The 13556-nt window shown below is 47.6% G+C and overlaps 1 pseudogene; it reads left to right on the top strand.

Moving 5' to 3' along the window:
• LOC146772764 (rho guanine nucleotide exchange factor 11-like) overlaps nt 1-13556 on the top strand; it is a 253630-nt pseudogene that overhangs the window by 24767 nt on the left and 215307 nt on the right.

Below are 13556 nucleotides of genomic sequence, written 5' to 3'. Positions count from 1 at the left end.
CATAGACTCGACACTGACTGCAGCAGTGGGTCTCCTGCAGCGCTACGTCCCACCCCCTACCCCTGCCCCATCCACACTTCCCACTCCCATGCCTGTCCCACGTACACCCAGACGTCAGCATGCACGCACAACACCAGACACAGGCACCACACCAGCAGGGCAGGGCAAGCGCACACCTCCTGGCACGCACACACAGGGTGAGGTAGGCACACCCACTGGGTCGGGGGGCAAACGTAAGTCACGCAGCCAGAGTGGGAGTCCGCAAAATCCACTTCCTCCAAATCCACTCCCCCCAGCTCTCCTGGCCACGAATCCAGCAAAGATTCCCGCTCTGTCCCTGAGCCCAACAGTGACACCACCCAGCAAGCGGGCAAAGGAATCCCCGGTCAGGGTAGTTGAGTGCCCCCCCTGCCCACACCCTCCCCCAGTGGCGCTGCGACCCATTCCTCTGCCCCCCCCCCCCCTCCTTGGGGCCTGTGGTTCCTTCGGGTGCAGGGGATACGCTGGGGGACCTTGCTGACGTGTGCAGCGCCATCCTCACCACCTCCTTTGACGCTGCCCCAACCCCTGTGGTGGAGTCCTCCGTCCCTGCACCCACAACGCCTGCCCTTGCCCCTCCTGTCCCTGCGGTGCCTGGTCCTTCCCCCCCACATGATGCCCCCCCCCCGTGGAAGACAGGGTGGTCTGAACTGTGCAGGCAAGCTAGGGGACACGCGTCTCACTGTGTCCCCCATCCAGCTGTGACTAATGGACTGCCCTATGGGCTTTGTAAATATTGAACTTTATCCACGCAAACATTTTTTACTAATGCTGAATAAAGCCATTTTTTTTCCTTACAACACTACTGCTTTTGTGGTATTGCTGTTGGTGGGGCTGCTCCATGATTTTGGGTGGTGATCATGTGTTGGGTGTGTGGGAAATGTAGTAGTGTGCTGGTCATAGGGGGGACCCTGGTATCTGTGTGCCATCACAAGGTGTTAGCTAAGTTTCTTTGTTCATGTAGGCAGTTACTGCATGGTGTCATTGTCCCAAGGTGTGTTCCTTCCTCTGTGTACCCTGACATCTTCCCTGCAGGGTGTTTCCAATATGTTGCGCTGAGCTGTGTCTACATTAGCTGGGTGTGTGACGAACCCCTTCAACTTTGGCCATGCATGCAGTGCGATGTCTCCACCTGCATCATTCTTGGCATCCTGGATGATCACTGTACTTGTGTATGTAGTCTGTTGACATGACTTCATGTGGACATGTTCCCTTTTAGGCAGTATGCATATGTGTACTCCCAGCCTCGCACACATGTGTTACATGTACTACAGGGTCTTTGTGCACCTGACTGACAATTGTGGCAATTGGATCTGTGGGTACTCCACCCTTTTTCTTTCCATGGGCACTGCTGGGAGGACTCTGCACACACCCCTCCTGCGTCTGGGCACTGCTGGGAATGATAGGCACACACCCCTCCTGTTTCTGGGCACTGCTGGGAGGACTCTGCACACACCCCTCCTGTGTCTGGGCACTGCTGGGAGGACTCTGCACCCACCCCTCATATGTCTGGGCACTGCTGGGAGGACTCTGCACCCACCCCTCCTGTGTCTGGGCACTGCTGGGAGGACTCTGCACACACCCCTCCTGCGTCTGGGCACTGCTGGGAATGATGGGAACACACCCCTCCTGTGTCTGGGCACTGCTGGGAGGACTGTGCACACACCCCTCCTGTGTCTGAGCACTGCTGGGAGGACTCTGCACCCACCCCTCCTGTGTCTGGGCACTGCTGGGAGGACTCTGCACACACCCCTCCTGCGTCTGGGCACTGCTGGGAATGATAGGCCCACACCCCTCCTATGTCTGGGCACTGCTGGCAGGACTCTGTACACCCCCCTCCTGTGTCTGGGCACTGCTGGGAGGACTCTGCACCCACCCCTCCTGTGTCTGGGCACTGCTGGGAGGACTCTGCACACACCCCTCCTGCGTCTGGGCACTGCTGGGAATGATAGGCACACACCCCTCCTTTGTCTGGGCACTGCTGGGAGGACTCTGCACACACCCCTCCTGTGTCTGGGCACTGCTGGGAGGACTCTGCACCCACCCCTCCTGTGTCTGGGCACTGCTGGGAGGACTCTGCACACACCCCTCCTGCGTCTGGGCACTGCTGGGAATGATAGGCACACACCCCTCCTGTGTCTGGGCACTGCTGGGAATGATAGTCACACACCCCTCCTGTGTCTGGCCATGTACGCTCCATACATACACGGGTGGGGGTACGGTCCGTACATACACTGGTGGGGTGGGGTACGGTCCATACATACACTGTTGGGGTGGGGGTACGCTCCATACGTACGCGGGTGGGGTAGGGGTACGCTCCATACATACACTGTTGGGGTGGGGGTACGCTCCATACGTACGCGGGTGTGGGTAGGGTCCGTACATACACAGGTGGGGGTACGCTCCGAACATACGCGGGTCTGGGTATGCTCCATGCATACACGGGTGGGGGACGGTCCGTACATACACTGGTGGGGTGGGGGTACGGTCCGTACATACACTGGTGGGGTGGGGGTACGGTCCGTACATACACTGGTGGGGTGGGGGTACGGTCCGTACATACACTGGTGGCGTGGGGGTACGGTCCGTACATACACTGGTGGGGTGGGGGTACGCTCCATACATACACTGTTGGGGTGGGGGTACGCTCCATACGTATGCGGGTGTGGGTAGGGTCCGTACATACACGGGTGGGGGTACGCTCCGAACATACGCGGGTCTGGGTATGCTCCATGCATACACGGGTGGGGGTACGCTCCGAACATACGCGGGTCTGGGTACGCTCCATGCATACACAGGTGGGGGTACGCTCCGTACATACACTGTTGGGGTGGGGGTACGCTCCATACATACACTGTTGGGGTGGGGGTACGCTCCATACGTATGCGGGTGTGGGTAGGGTCCGTACATTCACGGGTGGGGGTACGCTCCGAACATACGCGGGTCTGGGTATGCTCCATGCAAACACGGGTGGGGGTACGCTCCGAACATACGCGGGTCTGGGTACGCTCCATGCATACACGGGTGGGGGTACGGTCCGTACATACACTGTTGGGGTGGGGGTACGCTCCATACATACACTGTTGGGGTGGGGGTACACTCCATACGTACGCGGGTGTGGGCAGGGTCCGTACATACACTGGTGGGGGTACGCTCCGAACATACGCGGGTCTGGGTACGCTCCATGCAAACACGGGTGGGGGTACGGTCCGTACATGCACTGTTGGGGTGTTGGTACGCGCCGTACATACACTGGTGGGGGTGCGGCCCGTACCCGGGCCTTTGGAACATGGGTACGGGCCGTACCGCCATTGTTGGGGTGACGTAGGGGTGGGCATGGTACGACTCGTACCCACGCTCTTAAGGCGTGGGTACGGTACGTACCGGACTTGTTGTGTTGCCGGTTCGCGTGTACATCCACTTCCGTTGCTGGACACACCCCCACCCCGTCGCAGTGACCAGGCCCTGAAGGTCAGGTATGTCCAGGGCATGTATGATTTGTGACTTGGGTGGGGGTTTTGTGTCCTGCCCCTGAACCCCCCCCCCTTCCCCCTTTGCCCCTGGGTGTTGTTCTGACCTTCTGCGGCGTCTGCTATGAGGGCTGGCATGACACGTAGGTTCGGGTCCATGGCTGTCCGTCGCGCACAGGTGCTCCTTGCGCGCGTCGTCCTGATTTCCCGGCAGTTTTTGGCAGTCGGAGAATTTTATCCGTGCGGGGTGACGTCGGTGCGGATCGTACATCCTGGTTCGTGAAACGCAGCCTGAATGCGTCCCGACGTCATGTCGGCACGTTCCCCGGATCACATTTGTATGTATATTTTCGTTGGTCGGTGTTTTGTACGAATCGTACGGATATGGAGTGTCCGTGCGATTCGTACTTCCATGTTTGTAATGTTTTTTTCCCGGGTACGAGTCAGACAGAAAAAACGCTCCGTCTGACGGTTCGTACCCGGTTTCTCCAGGATCGGAATCGGCACCATACTATATTGGGCTGTTCAAGGTTGAGCAGGTTTTGGGCCAAAGTTGTAGTTCTGTGTTTTTTTCCAGAGAACAATGCACATAATAGTATGGACAATTGGATGATAGACTAGAAAGTACAAACTAATCTGGTTTTTCATCATGGCATCAGTCTTCAATTGTGGACATGCAGTTAGTATAATGTGTTTGTAAATAGTGTAACCTTGATTTTAAAAATAATTTCCCATGTATTTATAACTCTTTCAGAAGCATCGAAACCCCTAATTTATGGTTTGCTGGTGCTGATTCCCTTCGTCCTGATCTGAAGCCAGTGCCAGAGTTACAGAACTGGCAGGACACCATTGGACGCCATGTTGCACCCGATCTACCACAGAAGGAAACGGCTAGGCAGGACGCCATACATGGTGAGCAGTCCAATTCATTGTCTGATTTCTGATTCAGGCTTTTTTGGTGCATGTTACAAAGCATTGTTTGAATTGTATTTGTTTTCCAATGAGCAGCTACAGATGCAAAATAACTATACTATTAAAGATGAGGGAGCAATGTACAAAACTTTTTCCCAAATTGGGATTCTTACTGAAAGTCTGAAACGCAATTCGGAAAATGCAATCCCTAATCCCTAGTGGGTCACAAATTGACCTTCCTCATGAATATTAATAGGTAATTCGCAGTATGCGACCCATTAGGAATGATAGCCATCACATGGATGGTGGCCTGCTGGGGTCAGCACACCACCATGTCTGTGATTGCTTTTTAATAAAGCAATCTTGTTTTCTCTAAGTGCAGCCCGTTTACTTTCAAGGAAAATAGAAAATGAAACTTTTAAGTTTTGTGGGACCACTGCCTACTCCTAAAATATATTTTTGTTTACATTCTCAAAAGGGATGTGGATCTTTTGTGTCCCCTTCCCATTTGCAAATGGTTACCACTGCATTTTAGTAGTGGGTAAAAATGCATGTTTTGCAACCTGTTGTTCGGCTGCAAAACATTAACACTACTGCAAATTGATAGTTGAAAGGGACCCCTAAACACACTCCTTCCAACTACCAAATCACTGAATCAAATTTCGATTTGGTAGTTACTGAATTGCAATTTGGCATTTGTACTTTAAAACATGTTTTTGCTGTTGCAAACAAGCTGATTTGTGATTCAGCCTGTCTATCACCTCAAAAACATATTTGACATATGGCCCTAAGCCAGCATTTGCATTACATTGCCTCAGATGCACGGGAGCCCATTTATTTTGGTCACTGGTAGAGTGAGATTTATCCTAAAGCAAATACCCTTTCTCTCAGGACATACTATGCCGTACTGGAGAGATCCGCCTCAGCAATGAGTCTGACTGGTTTCCAGCCTCAACCGTACTAGTAGGCAATTGTTCTTTAAATGAGAATTATAAAAAGCTTGGTGTAGCAGCAAGGATTCTATTAGAAAATAAATAGCCTAACATCTTGCGTGCACGGTATCGGGGAAACAAAGCTTCCAAAAATTGTTCTGAACATTTTTTGCCGTAATGGAAAAGACATGAACACTCACTCCACTCTATACAAAAATAAATCTGGAAGAGAGAAAGGGAAATGTGGAAGCTGAAGTAAATGGCTATCTTGATGAGTTACATTGGGTCTTACATCATATGTGTCACCTTCTGTCAGTTCAAGCTGTTGAGTTCATAGCATGTTGCATTTTGAGACTCACTATGGGCTCAAAAAAACTCAGTAGGCACCCTACCATTGGCTAATAAGAAAATACTGTGCTTTTACATGGGACTGTAGCTTGGTCAGTAAGATTGGGGGAAGGGGTGAGCGTCAGATTTTCTCAAAACGAGGCTGGCACATAATGTTTAAATACATCATACGAAAACCAGGGTGCATGAGAGGGTACTAAGGGGCAGTGGAAAGGGAGAGGAATGAGGATCGATAGGAGCACTAAGGGGGAAAACACAATATTTTGTAAAATAATCAATGTTTTTGAGGACGTTCGAAACAGAGAGTGAGAGAGTGTGTGCGTTTTTGTCTGCGCGTATGGAAAAATTCCTGCTGAAATCCGACTGACACCTCACAATACCCGACTGAAAGCACCTGTCCCCAACTATTTATCAGAAGATACATTTATCACTGGGGTGTAATGCCTCAACCCCCCCCCCCCCCCCCAAGCTACACCCCTGCTTTTATACTTTAACGGCTCTAAGTGGTGCTTAAAGTGATTTGTCAGTCACTGTGTCCCTTTGAACTTAATGTATTGCTTATGACCTGCGAGCCAGTTGACTCTAACCAGGGTCTGACCTCTTCCGCGTGTTAGTTTTTCATGTGCTGAGAAGAACCAAAATCACTCCATGGATCTAACCAGAGAAATTCCATGCTCATAGTTGGCCTTCGTATCTTCATCCTTGTTAGTTAGAGATTACCCTGTGTGACCTGTTACCTGCGAATAATTATAATTAGTTTTTATTACAAGGTTGATTCTCCCTAAGCTGCCTTTGAATTAGTGGTAGTTCCAGGGAGCATTCAGTTACACATGCTTAGGGACCCATGTCAAGTACTACTGAACCCATAGAACTTTGTGGCATAGGAGAAAACTGCATTCATCATGAGGGGATGCTAGAGCTATCACTTTTAAAAGAAAAAGAAACTAAAGCAGTTTGTGAACAGGCTCAGAGCAGAGTTTAACTTATAACATTAGGGATGGCAGACTGTCAACATTGGAGAATAGTTGGTCACAGAGTCAGTAGCATGTTAGATTTTCTTCTGGAATTTCTTTTTACATTGCTGCCACATTCTGATAACTCTTTTGACAGCACTTCTTTTGTTGCCAAAACACTCTTTTGTTTGTTCCCAGAAGGCATCACAACTTTTTAAGATTCATTCCTATCAAGACAGGTGCTATTTTTCAGCATTTTTGTTGAATACTGGGATCAGCACCTCTGGCTGACTTCTCTGGGCTCACTGTCCTCAACCAGTAAATACTGTAAAAACATCTGGAATTTATTGATACTAATCTTCCTGTGGAGCTGTGGGTTGCACAGTTGTCTAGCACAGTGTTTCTCAAACTGTGGGACAGAGACTCGCAAGACAATTCACGAAAGTCTAGCAATCAATTAGAATACCTTCAAATTCCATATTTTCTCTTGTCACATTTGCTGTACTACAATGACAGAGGTCAAATGTCAAGCTCTGACTCCTGCCAAATTGCTGCTTATATTTTTTAACATTGAGATTGGTTTTTAGAAGCCCCTCTCACTTGCAATAAAAAAAAGTACAGTGAATTATGTGACAATCTTGATGGGGGTACTGGGAATGTGAAAGGAAAGCCTACTGGATGTAATTTGAACTGTAACACAAGAAAATGTATATACCTGTAAATTAACTGTAAACAGTAATTTTACTATAAAGCAAAACTTAGGTAAGAATAAAATTAGCTGTGGAAATGATCTCGAAAACATACTACACTGATGAGGCCTAAAGCAGGGCTGTGTCCTTGCCCCAACACTCGTCAATGTATATACCGCAGATTTGGGGAAGATGTGTCAAAATGCAAACCTCGCAATCCCCAATATTGGCCCAAACAGAGTTCACTTATTACCGTACCTAGACAATTTGGTAATAAAGGATCACACCAAAACTGGACTACAAAGGGGACTGGATGCTCTTAACATCTAGAACGAAAGCAATGAATTGGCTGTGAACCCAAACAAGACCTTGGTGATGGCTTTTGGACATAAAGCAATAAAAGCTTTACTCAGATGGAGACTGGGCGCCTAGATTATTGCCACCAGAAGAACGTATACCTACCTTGGGGCTTGGCTCAGTGATACTGGGAAGGCAACTTCACACCAACAAAGAATGAAGTCCAAGGCTTAAAAAGTGTGCTTAGACCAATATACGAAGGAACGGCAAATCTACGGAACAGCTACATGCAAAAAGCTGTGGGGGTACTTGGCTTTGCAATGGAAAACTCTTTTTTGGAAGGGATGAGCTATGCTGCAATTAAGAATGCTATGAAGGAACAAACACACTCGTCAATTATCGTGGCAAGCAGACAAACTTAACTATCTAGCCAAGGGAGGGCAACAAGGTTTAATTTCACCATAATAGGAAAATAGAACACAGCCATGTCTGAACCAAGCACTGGGAAGGAAGTTCCTAAAAGACACCCAATGGGCCAGGATGGTGCCCTTGCGAGCAAGAGAGCTAAATCCCGGTTGGAACTCTTTGGCACATGTAACCAAATGCAGATTTTGTAAGTATAGAGAGGAGTCCATGTTCCACCTGGTTTGCTGCTGCCCAGGTCTGCTATACTATGTCGTAAAACCCATGCTTCCGTAAAAAGGGTCCCGGACATGCACAGAAGCAGTATCAGTATCCAGCACCTAAAACTAGGCAAATTTGGGAAATACACGGCAGAGGTTCGTTCCCGGTTGTCCAAACAACAAGGGCATGATGACTTGACTGTGGCCTGTACAAACAAACCGTAAGCAACTAATCAAAACGTTTGAGTGACCTAGGAGGCAAAGATGTCCTCAGGCAGCTATAATACACACCCTAGCATGCTATTACAAGCACACTAGCACTTTAATGCCTATGGCTTTTGGCTGGGACACAATTGGAATATTGAACAAAAGGAACAGCTGCTGTTAGTATGTGTTACTGTTTGTTTTATGACTAGGAACTGCATACACCTTTTAACTGCTGGTTGTCAAGTGGTGTTTTTTTGGGCATATATATTTTACAGTTTTTCTTAAATATTAGGCAATGTGCACAATTTTAAATGGGAATATATACGATTGCACTATCGTTGGAATATTGCAAATGATTTTAGGCAATCGTGCAATAAAAACTTTCATTCATTCATTCATATGTGCTAATCTGGCCAGAATACAGCGAGAACTTGAGTTTCGCTTGCGCACTGAGGTGTATTCGAGAGCACACACGCCTGCCAACCTAAAGATGTTATTAAAGTCAAATTCATCTTCAATAAAATCTATAGGAAGGAGAGCAAAGAACTTGTCACCCATCTTCACCAATGCCACTATGAACAGGATGAAAAGGCCAACAGGCTAGTTGCATCTAACCAGTAAGCATACGACATTGTCCTGTTCAGTAAAACAGCAATTCAGCATTAAAGATCATTAACAGCCCTAGCTTGTTATACTGGAAAATATGGCCTGGAAATAAACAATAAGAAAACAAAAGTTGTGATCTCTGTGGAAACTATAAATCAAAGGGAAATAAAAATATTTATATGAGATGCAACTTTATCCCTCACATGAGTTCTATAAATGCTTTTCTGTCCTTAAGTAAGAAACTGAAGGCTCCCTCCCTACAGCCAATCCTAATTGTCACCAGCAGCAACCTCTCACCAACACTGTGTGATAGGTCTGAATTACTGCGAGGGAGAGACGCAAAGAATCTGAACATTTTACACTCAAAAACATGAAGGCGTCTTTTTGACCTCCGGCCGAGCACATCTCAGTTACAGATTCGTCTAGAGTTTGGGCTAGTGAAGTAAGTCCTTGTTTATCAAGGAGTCTTTATCAAAACCAGGCAAAAATGAGTTAATCACGACAAAAATCCTTGGGGCACTTGGTATGGGCAGAAATTGCCACCAGTAAGAATGGAACTCATGGAGAGAGTACCGGGAAGAATCTGTGCCCACTCTTAATCTTAAATACCTGTGGGACACGGCAATGCCCTGTGCTGCAGTTAAATGATTTGCAAAGAAAGGAGCAAAAGACTCATTCATGCAAGACAAAGATCAATTATTAAAAAGAGTTATGTCTGGATGACAATAAACTCTTATACCGATCCAATTTAGCAGCAATATTTTGAAATTATTTTTTCGACATACATCAAATAAAAATGACTTTCGCTAAGACAGGGAGACTTTTCACCGAAAGATTTGACATGTTATTGGAATCAAACCTGCAGCACCACAAAGTGTCACCTTTGGATGTAAAGATGAAACAGTTCTACACATTCTGTGCCTATGTCCCTCATTGGTGCCTGTTGGTAGCGGCTCCTCCATTAGGGCGGAGGAGCATCGCCCCACTACTTTCACGCAATGCGAGAAGCAGAAAAAAAAAATGGTTCTGCTTCTCACACTGCCAGAAAGCAGAAGGTTATGCTTGGTTGGGAGCAGGTGGGTGGGCGGGTTGGGAAGGAATGCTTACGCAATGTTGCGGGCCCTGACTGTTTGGTGGGCCCTCTGGGGCCCACTAAACCAGTCATGCACACTCTCCCTTTTCTCCATGTAGGCTGCATGCAGCCTACATGGAGAAATGGCCTCCCCATAAGTGCCCAGCTGGCCGCCGTCCCTACCAATCACAACGCTGCCATTGCAGGGTTGGGATTGGCTGAGGGGAGGGAGGCTTCCTGGTTCCTGTTCAGCAGGAGAGCAGGAAAACGGGACCCAGCCCGGAGCCACGGCGTTGCGGGACCTGGGAGGTTAAGTTTATTTTTTGCAAATATTATTTAATCACCCCCACCGAGCGCGAACCCCTGCACGAACCCCCATCCACCCCCCAACCCCATGCCGGCTGTGACTGGTTGAAAGGAAATTGCTCAGACGTGCATTCAACTATCTGTGCATTCCACAAGCTGTAATTCAATTTTCAAATGGCACACACAGCTGAACAGTGAAGCTGGCAAATATATAGATGGGTCTACATAGGCCTCAACTCCCCAAAATAATTAAGTAGCCCCTGCAGAAACATCACTGCCGCTTTTCACATATTTATCTAAAGAAGCTTTATTCTATTTTAGCAAACACCTTCGCTGATCACTCAAAGAATCAGAGTTTACAAATGCAAATTTTCACAAATCTAGCAATTATTTCATCTGTTTTCATTCATATTTATTTATTCTTTGTCAGTGTTTTGTTACTTTATTTTTTTTATAGCATGTGTTTATTTTTAGAATTGTTTTTGTTAGCTGACCAAGTAAACATGCTTTCTTTCGTTTTAGAACAGGAGAGTGGAAGATTTTTTAGAAAAAAATAAACTTGGGGGAATGGATTTTTCATATTGATTTAAATTGAAGCCGAGGCAGTTTCAGGCGGGAGACACCTCAAATAAATCGATGTTTGTCTTCAAAGAGCGTGAGTCTCCCTCCTGAGTCGGGTCTATTGGCATGGGTGCTTCCTGCAGACAGCAGGCCTTTTCCATCGAGGCTCCCATGAACTGACACCACAAAAGGCATCTCATACTTCACCCCATGGCAAAGGAATACAATGTTTCTTCTGAAAGAATGTGGCGGCTCACTGATTTGGTTTCTGTTGCCTGAGCCTTTGTGCCATCATTTTCTGGACCTGATGTCCTTTGAGGACATCTGTGCTGGATACTAACAGGTTCCATTTGTCCGAATTATTGCACATTGTTTCCGGCCTTATTCAAAACTGTCCTTCCTTGCTTACCCCAAACCACGAACAACGATCATGGACGTTTACTGCCCTCAGTGGAGAACAGTTCTTTAATTATATCTACAGCTAATGCTTTGCTAAGAAGGCAGAATGTCATGGTAAGAGGTGTTACAGAATCTTTGCACGAGGTTGCTGCATAATGGCAACATTCACACCTCTTTAGGCTGCAATTGCAACATTGTATCGGCATAGCAGAGCTGGAAGCCGGCATAAGGATGCAGTGTGACTGGGACAATTTAATCTAGAATCTTCAAAATGAGGGCCAGCATAATGCTGTGTAGACACCTCTTGTGCTCTGCGATCCTCTGAACGCCTATGCGCATACAGACCTCTTGTGCTCTGTGATCCTCTGAATGCTTACGCGCATACAGACTTCTTGTGCTCTGTGATCCTCTGAATGCTTACGCACATACAGACCTCTTGTGCTCTGTGATCCTCTGCATGCCTATGCGCATACAGACCTCTTGTGCTCTGTGATCTTCTGAATGCCTATGCGCATACAGACCTCTTGTGCTCTGTGATCCTCTGAATGCTTACGCGCATACAGACCTCTTGTGCTCTGTGATCCTCTGCATGCCTATGCGCATACAGACCTCTTGTGCTCTGTGATCCTCTGAATGCTTATGTGCATACCGACCTCTTGTGCTCTGTGATCCTCTGAATGCCTATGCGCATACAGACCTCTTGTGCTCTGTGATCCTCTTAATGCCTATGCGCATACAGACCTCTTGTGCTCTGTGATCCTCTGAATGCCTATGCGCATACAGACGAATGAGCTCTGAAGGTACAGAGATGAATAATGGTCACCTTGCATTTACATCCTGTTGAGGCAATAAACAGTGACACCAGTGCTTAATTAGTAAAATAAATAAATAAATAAGCTCCAGGGCTGTCGTCAAGAGGCCACTGCAGGCTGCACTACACATTGCCCCTGCCAGCGCTGCCAATGGCAGTACCAACACATCTACTAACCATCACACTCCTACAAGTGTGACAATTCAGACTATTTCAGGCCCCAAAAGCTATAAGAATGGCTTGGGTGGCACGTAATAGTCATTTTTATTGTATGTTGAAATAATAATTAACTGTTGTTGTGATAATGTCTAAACTAGCCTCACCGCGCCACCTTGTGGTAGACTGCCAAGCTCCTGTGTTGACAATTAAGTGCTGACTAGGAGGAAGTGTCCCTACTTGGACAAAGATGCATACCTCTGTCAATTCGAGACCCCCTTTATAGCAGTCGGTCAATACCAGTTATCTACTTGCCCACCATACACATGTCGCTTGGGACGTGGCAAGTAAAGATTTCAGGGCCCATTTGACTCAAATCATTCTGGGTGGACAAGATGCAGCCAAATATTTAATTCGGCCTTTCCAGGATACTACCAGCTGTTTTGTACCAGCAGTCAGCACTTAGAGTGGTGCTTTGTCGCCACACGCAAATTCGATCTGCATGCTTTTCTGGAGATGTGCAGGCATCCTTCATGGATATGCCTTTTAATGAATCCGTTCTTTGTGGCAAAAATCCTTATTCCACCCTGAAGATTTTCAAGTAAAGCCAAGTGACAGCACTCACTTTAGGCCTTTTGACACCTACACTAATCAGTTTTGGTCATTCTGGCACTATTTTATGGGTTGGCATACAGACTGCGTCAGGTCCCCCACCCCTGCTCCAGTCCCCTTAGCCCTATCGTGGCCACGGACTTGGGGGAGGAGGTCATGTGCCGGTCACCAGAGGCACTGGCTTTCCTAGTTCACCTCCCCTGTGCATCATCAATCTTCAAGTCTCTTTGGTTAGCCCTTCGAGGCACACAACCACCTTGTGGCACGCAGGATTTGAAATTTTCTCGCAGTCCATTACATCTGGCTGATGGGTACACCAGCATACTCCCGTTTGTCCAGAAGAGCTTTATTCTCCCATTTCTTTGCTGACCACCACAGCTTCTGCCCGTCTTAGTGCTGCTCTCAGAGGAGCACCTCTACATTTAATTGATAGAGGAGTGAGCTCTGCTGTCCCAAGATGTGATTGAGAGGGTGACAGCCTAAAAAATAAGGACGGCTGTTACTCCCACTTTCTCCTTGTGCCGAAGAAGGATGAGGACCAAGTTCTGTCATCCCTAGATCTC

The sequence above is a fragment of the Triturus cristatus genome, chromosome 12 (genome assembly GCF_964204655.1).
Source record: "Triturus cristatus chromosome 12, aTriCri1.1, whole genome shotgun sequence".
In the NCBI taxonomy this organism is placed as follows: domain Eukaryota; kingdom Metazoa; phylum Chordata; class Amphibia; order Caudata; family Salamandridae; genus Triturus; species Triturus cristatus.
This window is presented reverse-complemented; position numbering and strand designations above follow the sequence as displayed.